Raw genomic sequence first — 11565 nt, forward strand, 5'->3', positions numbered from 1 at the left:
AATCCAGATTAACTTCTTGCCTTAGCTCCGCTCTGTTTAAAATAACATATACAGGTTTTGTTTAGCTCAAAAAAGAGACAGAATTTTTCTGAGTGTTGGTAGGCAAAATACATACTGGTAAATAGGGCAAAACCCTCACAAATAACCTGCAACAATTTTCTAATTAACCTTAAAATCTCTACTCTCATGAATATAAAACCAGACAGTACCTGTCTTCATTAACATACAACATTTTTTTTTGAAGTTTTAAAAATATATTTTGGATTTCCTTTTTGTAAATTTATCTTTATTGTTGAAAGTATTACAGATACCCCTTTGGGCTTTTTTGGGTTTTTTTCCCCCATTGAGCCCCTCCTCCCCCACCTGCCCCTCCCAAGCCTTTGCTACACTATTATCTGTAACAACTTTTGTTATCTTCTAGAAAGTTATTTGTTATTGTAGGCTGCTCTTTGAATTTGAATCCAAATCCAGCTGGTTTATTTATTCATCAAAGAGTTCAGTTACCTGTTTTCAAAAAGTTAACTACTAGTACTTCTTCATGAACGTGTTTTTCTGTTCTTTTCCCTTCCTTTCACCTCTATCGCCAAAAGTGTGACACGACCCTTACTCCTGCTCCTGTAACATAACATATACGCTCTATGCTCTGCACAAAGTAGATCCCGAATGAGGCCCTTGTTACCACCTCCACTGCCACCCCTGGGCCCAAGCTCCACCATCTTTTCTCACTTGGATTTTGCAACAGCTCCGTCTAAAAGATTGGCCTGCTTCCTTCTTGTTCCTTGACAGTATGTTCTCAATTCCTAGTCAGAATGACCCCCCATCGTTTTCTAGGTTTATTCTCTTTCATATTTTTATTTTTCTCCTTAGGAGGTATCACTACATGGGCTGTTATGTATCTTATGTATTGTCGGTCACATCTATCCCTTTTGGAATATAAGCTCCAATGAGGAAAAGAATGTGTGTCTGCTTTTGTTCTTGTACCCTCCTAAAAGAGAATTCCTATGAAAACCTTGGTAAGCTGAAACGTCATGAAGCTAAAAAGCAATTACCATTGATTTATATGAGAAAAAAATTTCAGCACTTCCAGACATAAAATTCAATGCACACACAGGGTGTTTATTTTGTCCACCACCATTGAAACACTTGATTACGTCCAGTTCTACACTAAGGACCCCTCTGGGCTCTCTCAAGGTTTTCTGATACCTTAGGACACATCTCGCTCCGATCAACGACGTCTCTCTCATCGTTGTTTCTATGCCTCTCTCTCTCTCCCTTCCTCTTTCTAAAAAACAAAACAAAACAATAAAACATACAAAAAATAGTCTGTGCATGTTCAGCACAGATGCAACCATTGTAGGCCTAACTACACATCAACAACAGTGTAATGGTTTTTTCTGAATATTTTTGATTTGTGGTTGGTTGAACCTGCGAATGTGGAACATGCGGATATAGAGAGCCAATTGTAATTTGAAGTGGAGGTCGTAATCAAACCAATTGAGGAGAGAGTGGTATAGAAAGCAATGGGTCCAGTAGATGCTGGGCAATGGATAGCGCTTTTAGTAAGGAAAAAAAAATAAGTAAATAAAGCACTGCCCAATAACTGTGTGGGAAGGAAATTACTAACTCTGATAAAAGACATATTCACTTTGGAATTTTAAAAACATAAATGATATAGTTGGCAAAGTGGGATGAAGAAGAATGCTGCTTTTGGATGCTTATTTGTATGCTTTCTATAAAATTGGAAGGCATCACAGAAATCTCTGAGCCGTCTCATCATATAGGCAACTTGAGCTATTTTATGTGACATACGCACAGAGCTAGCAAAGGCCAAAGAACCCAGCCTCTCTCCTTCTCATCGAAAGGTAATTTGTAAATTGTCAAAGGGGTAAAGTAGGAGCCTGAAAAGTCACATTTTCAAAAGCACAGGTACTAGAGAAATTGGATTAAATGTGCCTCTTCACATATTTCAAAAGAAGTGGCTTGCTTTTTCCTTTTAATCTTGAATTCTAGGCAATTTGGCAATTATGTGAAAGCACTCAGTTTGGAAGCCTGGTGAGTATTTTAGCTCAAGTTTGGAAATATTCTCCTACTGTAAGTCCCACAATTTTCATATATCTGGTAAAAAGGAAAACAGCAAAAGACACGAGTTTGAAGGTCAGAATATCTATAAGATATTTTGGAACCACTAGGAAAGATAACATTCTTGCAAGGCGATGTATTGTAATTAGGGAGTCAGTCATCAACTTTTGAAAGTTTAGTGAAGAGATTATACTCTAAAGAGGACTGTGAATCTCCTTTTCTTTTTAAAAATTTTTTCCTTCTATACATCATGAAGCAGAAGTATAATCATGATGCTCTCATTTGCATAGGCATCTCCCAGACAGGTCATCAGATATATTTATTGTTCTTTTTAAAAAATTTATCTTTATTGTTGAAAGTATTACATATGTCCCCTTTGTTTTATCTTGTTCTGTTTTCCCATTGACCCCTTCCACCCTGTACCCAGGCCTTCACCACACTATTGTCTGTAATCATGGGCTATGCGTATATGCATATGTTTCCTGGTTGATCTCTCCCCACCCACCCCCTCATCCACCGCTTTGATATTGCCATTCTTCTGTTTAAAATTCTTCAGTGGCCTCCACTGCCTACAGAAGTGATTCTCCTTACACTGGAACCTGGGCCCCTCTGTTTGATTATTCCAGGACCTCTTTGTCACTGATGTTCTAAGCTTCCCACAATGGAGTACCCTTCACTTAGCCTATAGTGCCATGTCTTTTTTATGCGACTTCAAAATGCTGACTTCCTCTGTTTGAAAGACTATTGGGATCCATCCAGTCTCTTGACCAGCAAACATTATCACCACACATGATTTTCCCTAATCAAATCCTTACACATCTTCAAATATTAGGTCCAGCCATTGCTCTTTCTAGAAAGCACGTTCTAACCTCCACTTTCTAAGCTCTGTGGATTCTGTGGGATCCAACAGGACCCTGCACCTACTTCTAACCAGGTACATCAAGAGAATGATACACGTTCACTCATCTGTCATCATTCCAAGTGCCTCTCCTCAGAAAAAGTACTGTTTCTATTTGTAGGTGTATTTTCAGTTTACAAATACTTGACGTGTAGTAAGCACTCACAACTGTTTCCCACTTGAAAAGAAATACTTCTTGAATCATAAAAAGAAAATTTCACATAGGAAACATATTGTTTTTTGAAGCATTTCTCCTTGCTAAGACAGAGCGATATTTTAATTATGCGCCCCCCGCCCCTTTCCATGAGTTTCATAATCTAGCATTTGGGTATAATTTTGTGGAAGTACCAATGGATCTACTGGACTTACTTAATTGTAATATAACAGTTTATTCTACTAAAGGCACCTTCCTTTTCGCTGATGTGATAATGACAGTTCATTATGAGCCCATTAGGGTGTTCCTTATGGAATAGACACAGGAAACAAATGCTGTCATTTGCAAATTAATGCTTGGTTATAAAAAAAAAAACTTATTCTCCCTTCCAAATGATCCTATGCTCTTTGGTATCTGTCATGAAGAATGGGACAATAGGGGAAGGGCTGATATTACACTGAAAGCATAAAAGTGTATTCACAAGCAAAACTGAATACACACACTAGCTCAACTGGGAGCCATTCTGACCCAGCCTATACTGGTTCCCTCTACTTTTTGTGCCATGCCCTTTTCTAGATTAAATTTCTAGAGCACCCCATGACCTCAAACCTGATAAACATCCTCATAGAAACAGGATATGGAACTCATTTTTTTTTTTCATTGAATGCTAAAAATTTAGCTGTAGGAAAAACAGTGTTTACTATCTGAACAAATCCAGCCCTCTTAAAATTAACTCACAAGTAAAAAACAACAACAAAACAAGATGTTTTCCACTAAAACTAAATGTAGTTTGCATTTTGAATTCTGCAGTGCATGAAGATGGCCTGGTGAAGATCTTTGACACACAGTAATCAGGAAAACACACACACACACACACACACACACACACACACACACCGCAACTCATTAACTGAACCAGAACAGCTCAGTGTGTGGTCTGTTACAGGTAGCACAGGGAGGAAGGCCCCATTCCTCAGCTCGGCAGAGATGCACTCAGATATAAATATTTTCCGTCACATCCACACTGTCCGACAAACAACACATAGACTTTGTTTTCCTTATGTGGTTTCAGCTACTATGAATATCATCTACCTACCTCAATTCTATTGTATTTTCTTCATGGCCAAACTAATTCTTCCTTACCCTGTGGAAGTTTCCCTGACAAACCCATACCTCACCCATCTCTCCTTTAAAAAAAAATTTTTTTTTCAGTGTTTAGAGATTATGTCATATAAATTGACATCTAAATATATTTGCCATATTATAATGTAAAGCTCCTTGAGGGCAAGACATAAATCTCAGTCAACTTATAGGCTCTTCCATAAGATATCAAACATTATGAACCACACAGGAGTTCTTCATAATATATGTACATGATGATTGTTTTGGAGTATTGGGAATTCAGTTAATTGGTAGTAATCTAACTGTATGAGGTACTAATTTGTGTGGCTAGGGATATTTTAATTTACTTTAAAGACTGAGTTGAAAGAGTTTATATAATTAATTGCATATGAAACAGTAAATTTATAAAATAGACATCAGCAACCCAGTTGGAAAAATTTAGTTGTTGAACATGACATTGAATACAAACTGATTCTGGGTATCTTACAAATAAAGAAAGAAAATTAATTTTGCTTTAAAAATTGTCAAGCCTGGCCTGGCCAGTATGGATTCCAGGTCAGGGCAGATGCTCAGGTTGCAGGTTCAGTCTCCAGTAGGGGGCGTGCAGGAGGCAGCCGATTGATAATTCTCTCTTATCATTGCTGTTTCTTCCCCTCTCCTTCCTCTCTGAAATCAATCAAAATGTATTTTTTAAAATGTCAAGCCTATGTTGAGAAGCAAAATGTTTCATCATTCTAAATTTTATAAAAAATAATATATGCAGATAACTTACATATGTTTCAATAATATGTAAAAAAATTTTCAGTTAAGACTTTTTAAAAGATGCATGTATATTCTATTATTTCAAACCATTTTTAATACCAAAAGTAATTCCTGTGAATGGGATATTTCTTAAATCAAAACGGTGACAGAATGCCTTTTGATCTTCAGGAAGTCAAGAGAATGTGGTTACTGTTTGCCGGTTTCTAATAACCTACTACAGTGCAAGGGGTGAGCTTAGGAACTGACAGAGAAAGATACTACATCTGCCTTGCATTTGGTTTCTTTTCAATTACCTTAAATGAGCCTTAAAAAGACAAAATTGCAGCCAATTTATGGATTAACTCTCTAACAAATGCTTGAATGCTTTGTGCTACTGATTAAACAGGAATCATAAAATTATGAATCACAATTGTTTTGGAGGAATTCTTTGAGAAATTTTCAGAGTTGGATTTGTATGTTTGCCTACATAAAGAGAAATAATGCATTCTAAATATACATTTAAAGGGAAGGAAGAGTACTAAATGGAACAAAAATATACTAAGGTAAGCTCTAGCATGATCGCATAGAAGGAATTTCACAAGCGCTTGGGTGGGCGAACACTAAGAAATCTATTCATTTGGCAAAGGTGACTGGCTCCCCCATACAAGTTTCCATCCCAAGCTGTGGCCACCAGGCTGTAGCCCGCTGGGCAAGTCACTATGTGCTGCCGGCCTCTGCCAACTTTCCACTGTAATATCCTTACGGCTTTTGCTAAAAATTCCTCAGGTGACCTCAGCATCCATTTGCAAAGTACCAATAATACCTGTCCCGTTATCTATAATATAGCTGCCACAAAGACGGATGAGTACATCTGGGAAGGGCTTTGACTTCTCCATAAAAGTACTGAAAAATTTTTAAAAAATCTATTAATGTAACTCTTGAAAAAAGTAACAAAGAAGTCATTCCAATAGGTGTAAAATGGGATTTTTGTGCAATTAAATGTACCCACGCATATGCATATAAATATATGTGCATAGTATTACAATAGAATCAAACATTTCCTTTATATAAATTTCAAAGTATTTACTGTTATGTAGGGTATATAATCACGAAAGTGTAGAAAAATTTCCACTAAATTAATAAAATATATTCTTTCCTATTCTTACTACAGAAAAGTTAATTAAAAGTATACATATTTTAAAAAGGAAAAATTTGTAAAACCATAAAACATTGATTTGAATGCCCAAGATAATCATCTGAAAAACAGAAGAAAAATATATAAATATATATGACACAGTTATATTAAGGCCTTTGTTTTTCAACTAAATTAAAAAATGATAAAATTTAAATATTTTAAATAAAATGAAACTACATTTTTTAAATGTAAGTTAAATAAAATAGTAAAATAAAAATATTTTAAAATAAATTAATTTAGGTGTGATAACTAGTTATAAATTTAAAAACATCAACACATTCTCTACAAATGAGGAAAAAATGCAAAAATTTATCTATTTACATTGATTACACAAATATAAAATCTGGTACCTAGCAATATCCAAACAAGAAATATGAAGAAACTTAAATGATTTATAATTTTAAATTAAAAAGATTGATAAATATTAAATTGTTATATTATATATTATGTTCAATAAATTAGGACTGGATTGTGTCAGAAACGACTGGCAAAAGATGTCATTGGGACATACTAATAATACCCCAAACAAGCTCAGATGTCTGTAACATTTTTAATAAATTGAAGGTGACATTTAAATTCATTGGTGAAAGTTTGCTGTGTTTATTAAATGAGACTGAGAAATCTGGTTTACTATTTTGGAAAATAAATAATATTCTGACCATTATTCAGACCAAATTAAACTCTGCATTGGTTTTCTATATAAATGGGGAAAATTTAAGACAGATAATGTGCTAAGGTTATAATTATCTCTAAGACAGATTTGATATTTCCCTTTCTTGATGTTGAGTGATAAGTATCCAAAAGGAAACCTACTATGCTAAGTGACAAACTGGATGTACTTTTGTAGAAATCTAAATCACATAGCCAATAAATTTAGGGGAACACATACAGATTCCCAAAGTATAATGGAGAATCAGGCATTGTAGAGAGCAATGATGGCGAACCTTTTGAGCTCGGCGTGTCAGCATTTTGAAAAATCCTAACTTAACTCTGGTGCCATGTCACATATAGAAATTTTTTGATATTTGCAACCATAGTAAAACAAAGACATATTTTTGATGTTTATTTTATATATTTAAATGCGATTTAACAGAGAAAAATCAACCAAAAAAATGAGTTTGCGTGTCACCTCTGACACGCGTGTCATAGGTTCGCCATCACTGGTATAGAGTCTGAGTAGCCTGTTTTAAGCATGTGTGAAATAAACCAAAAACATATGTGGATTGTAACATTACAGAGAGAAATGTCATAATAAAGAATAAATAAATAATACTCTGCAATAGAGTGAAATATGAGCTCACTCTTCCTTAGAGGAACATCTGGGGAGAAATCTGTGGGAGATTAGGGCAGCACACAATGGGGGAGACTGCTAGGGGAATGAACTTGGTTTGGACATAAAACTGATTGCATTGAGCCAAGCCTGTAGAAGCTGAACCTTCTTCGATCCTGCAGAGCTGTTGTTCCTCACCCTGCATTTAGTCCTAAGCGACGTGAATCACCATGTTTATGGATGATACTGCCCTGCCCTGCATGAAAATCCTAGACATGTGACTCACTGCCCCAGCTCACAGTCTGCAGGAGCCTTGGGACTGGAGAGAGAAGGATTTGACAGCTACAAAAGGTATTTTTAGGAATGTTACGAATGATAGCATTTTTATTAGACAACTGAATACAGACTGATTTTTAAAAGGTTAGAGAAGTTATCACTATTGAGCTTTAGAAAAAAACAAAACAAAACTCTAGCTTCACTGTGGAGAACGAATTGGAGGGAGCAAGGTCATGAGAGAAAAGAGAGCAATTAAGATATTACCACAATAATTGAAATGAGAGTTAATATTACTTGTGCAAATGAAAGTGGAAAAGGCCACAAGGCACACAGATAGATATAGACAATGATATAGATAGAATTATATGTAGATAGAAATAGAGACATAGATATGGATATAGATCTATAAATACAGATCTCTGAAGTTGAGGAGGCTACATTGTACTATTCATTTTACTCAGCCCCCCAATTGCAGGTGACATGGGTGATCACACTTTCTCTCCTTGAAGCATTTTCTTTGTTTGGCTTCTCTGCGTATCCTTCTATTTCACAAGCCATTCCTTTCCGATTTCTAGCTGGCCCATCCTCCTCACCTTGATCTCTAAAACTTGGAGTGGCTCCAGGATCCTTCCTTGGTTTGTTCCTTTTTGCTAGCTATGCTTAATCTCCAGAAGATCTCACGAAGCCCCTTAGAGTTAAGTAGCATCTGTATCAGTGCTTTTTAAAATCTTCTTTTTATTACTTCTTTACCAGGCTATCAGAGACTGATACTTTTGTAACACAAGCACCTTGTATGACTCCCACGTGACCTCGATGGAACACAATTAACACTACTGCTAAGCAATTACTCTCAATTCTGAGCCCTCTCAGGTTGCTTCCCAGTAACGGTCCACAGACTGATACAGACCAAGACCTGCACTTGGAGTGGCACTGACCTATAGACTAGCAATTCCCTTAGCTGTATCTCCACTCCTGGCCTTGCCCTTAGCTCCAGATCCAGGCTGCCTATTCAACTTCTGTAGATGGATGTCTAATTTATGTTTCCAATATAACATGCACAGCACAGAGCTCTTGACTTTCTTCTTCACACTTAATCTCTCCAAAACGCCCCCATCCTAGTTAAGGGCATGAATATCTTCCCATTTCTCTAGCCAAAATGTTTAGAAGCCTATTTCATCCTTAACTCTCCCAAGTTTCATCATAAATCTATGTCTTGATCATACCTTCAAAATATGTCCTGAACTTGACCGTCCGTCACCACCCCACCACTCAACACAGTGCAAGCCACCTATGGCTCACAGGAACTGGGGCAATGACTGCCTAACCTGACTTCTGCTAATTCTTTATCTTTCTCTACTGTCTATTTTCCACAGAACCCAGAAATATTTTTAAATATGTTTTTATAGATTTTAGAAAGAGAAAGGGAAAGGGGGAAAGAGAAACATCGATAAAAGATAAACATCCATGGGTGGCTGCCTCCTGCACACCCCCTACCGGGAATCAAGCCTGCAACCCGGGCATGTGCCTGGACCAGAATTGAGCTGGTCATCTCCACTGAGCCACATTTGCCAGGCCAGAAATAATTTTAAAACATAAATTATATGATTTCTCTGACTTGCTCCAAACTCTAACGGCTTCCCATCGCACATGAAGCCAAATATACAATCTTTTTTGATCATGACCTAGAATGCCTTATTTAACCTGAAAATTATCTTTCTGTTGTCATTTTCTCACATTTACCGGTAGTTTTGTAGGTTCAACATAAGCTTTCCAGAATTACGTGAAGGTCAACTGGCCTTCTTTGTGCCATCCGATCTCCATTATGCATCTGCCTTTGTCTGGTGCTTCGCCTTCCACACTGAAATCCACAACCACAAAACCCCCCTAGAAAGATACGTGGATGGATCTTAGTGAGCAAGGGAGAGGATGGCACAAATGTATCTAACGCCACAGAGTTTTGCAAATCATGGTCAAGTGTAAGACTTCATTCCAAGTGTGGAAAGAAAGCCTGGAGCCATTTTCGGCAGAGGGGGAGAGTTGATCTGCTTTGCATAATGAAACGTTTATTCTGGATGCTCTCTAAGAGTGGAAGAGGAGGCAGGCATGGGAGCAGGGAGGGCAGCACTGGCAGCTCTCATGGGGCATTGGCGGTGCTGATGTGAGAAGGAGCAGAATCTCAGCTGCATGTTGAAGGTGAGATTCATAGGACTTGCTGATTGGATGCAGGGTTGGAATAAATTAGTGAGGTTAGAGTCCCAGGTGGTTGCCAAGCATCTGAGTGGGTGATGATATTTCCTTTTATCACGGTCCAGATGCCCGTGTCTTTTCAATTCTATTTCCCTCTAAATGCTCCTAACAGAGACAGGCAGACCTGGAATTTATTAGCTTTGCTGCCCTTGAGAACCTTACCTAATCTTTCTGAGTTTCAGATCGATTTTTTTTGGGTAAAATTCTAATATCAAAATATTACCTACAGGGCTTATAAAACTTAAAGGCGTGTATATGAGAAACGTGTATTCCTTTACCTGCTTACGTCTAGGGGTTCGACAAAGGATAGCTACGTTTGTAATTGCTGTTATTTTGTAAATGACTGCTGCTATGTCCTGATGCACTTTGGTGGCAATTTATGTTTTCCAGTGATTGCTACCCTTTGTTCTCTTATTTCTGACCAAGTGCCCAAAAGTGTTTTCTTGCCCTGGAGTATCTTCCCGAACCCCAGCAGAAGCAGAGAGATTCTGGGTTTGCTAATACCTTCCGATGCCACATGCCCTAGACTTTTTTCTGTGCAAAATTGAAAAACAGCAGGTCACTCGGCAGGGGCCAGGGGCATCCGTTGATATGGTTCAGTCCCAGGGAAAGGTCAATAAACCTGGGTAGTTTGGTTAAAATGAAAGAAAACAAAAACAGTCTGCTGAGACTGCTGGGTAATTAGGAAGATATTTCAGTAAGGACAGAGAAAAAGGAAATAAAAATACATTTACCTCAAATGATCCAAATCGCCAAGTGGATAAACAATTTTTTTTAATTAAAGTTAAGCCTGAATAAAATGTTCAGCTAATACAGATGAGTATGAAATGAAAAATCCTCTACCCTTAGTCCACCCTTGGAGGTAATTACATTTTAGAATTCTGTTTTCACTCTCCTGGTGATTTTCCACATATGCTTATTCACTTGATTTCTTAATGTTATCTAATTTTAATTACTACCTGTTTGCTCCCTGCTACCAAACCAGGGATTTGAGCTCTTCCCCTCCCCCCCCATCTTGTTTTTCTCCCCTCAACCACCTCCCAGTTTTCATAATGACTTTACTTTCATACATCTATTGGTTGCACTTATTTATTTTTAAATCCATTGATCTTTTAGACAACGTAATTAATTCCCTCTTTACAAAAGGGAAGTACTTTAGCCCTAGCTGGTTTGGCTCAGTGGATAGAGCATCGCCCTGTGGATTAAAGGGTCCCAGGATTGATCCCAGTCAAGGGCATGTACCTCAACTGTGGGCTCAATCCCAGCGGGGGACATGCAGGAGGCAGCCGGTTGATGATGCTCCTCTCTCATCACAGTTCCTATCTCTCTACCCCTCTCCCTTTCTCTCTCTCCAAAATTCAGTAAAAACATGTTTTTAAAAAGGGAAGTAGGTTAGCAACCCTACACTCTCATTTCTCCTCCTTCTAACACACACACTCTTTTAGTTAAAGCAGTAAGTCCACAATTTAAAAGTTTACAAAATGTATCTTCCACACTATAACTCTGCTTTAAATGTCAGTGTTTGTCTCATTGAACTTTAAAAATTGGAAATCAATTAGTAGTGTTTATGTTGTTACTGTTCT

The sequence above is a fragment of the Myotis yumanensis genome, unplaced genomic scaffold, assembly GCF_028538775.1.
Source record: "Myotis yumanensis isolate MYYU_CA2020_CCGP unplaced genomic scaffold, mMyoYum1.0.hap1 SCAF_14, whole genome shotgun sequence".
Classification (NCBI taxonomy): domain Eukaryota; kingdom Metazoa; phylum Chordata; class Mammalia; order Chiroptera; family Vespertilionidae; genus Myotis; species Myotis yumanensis.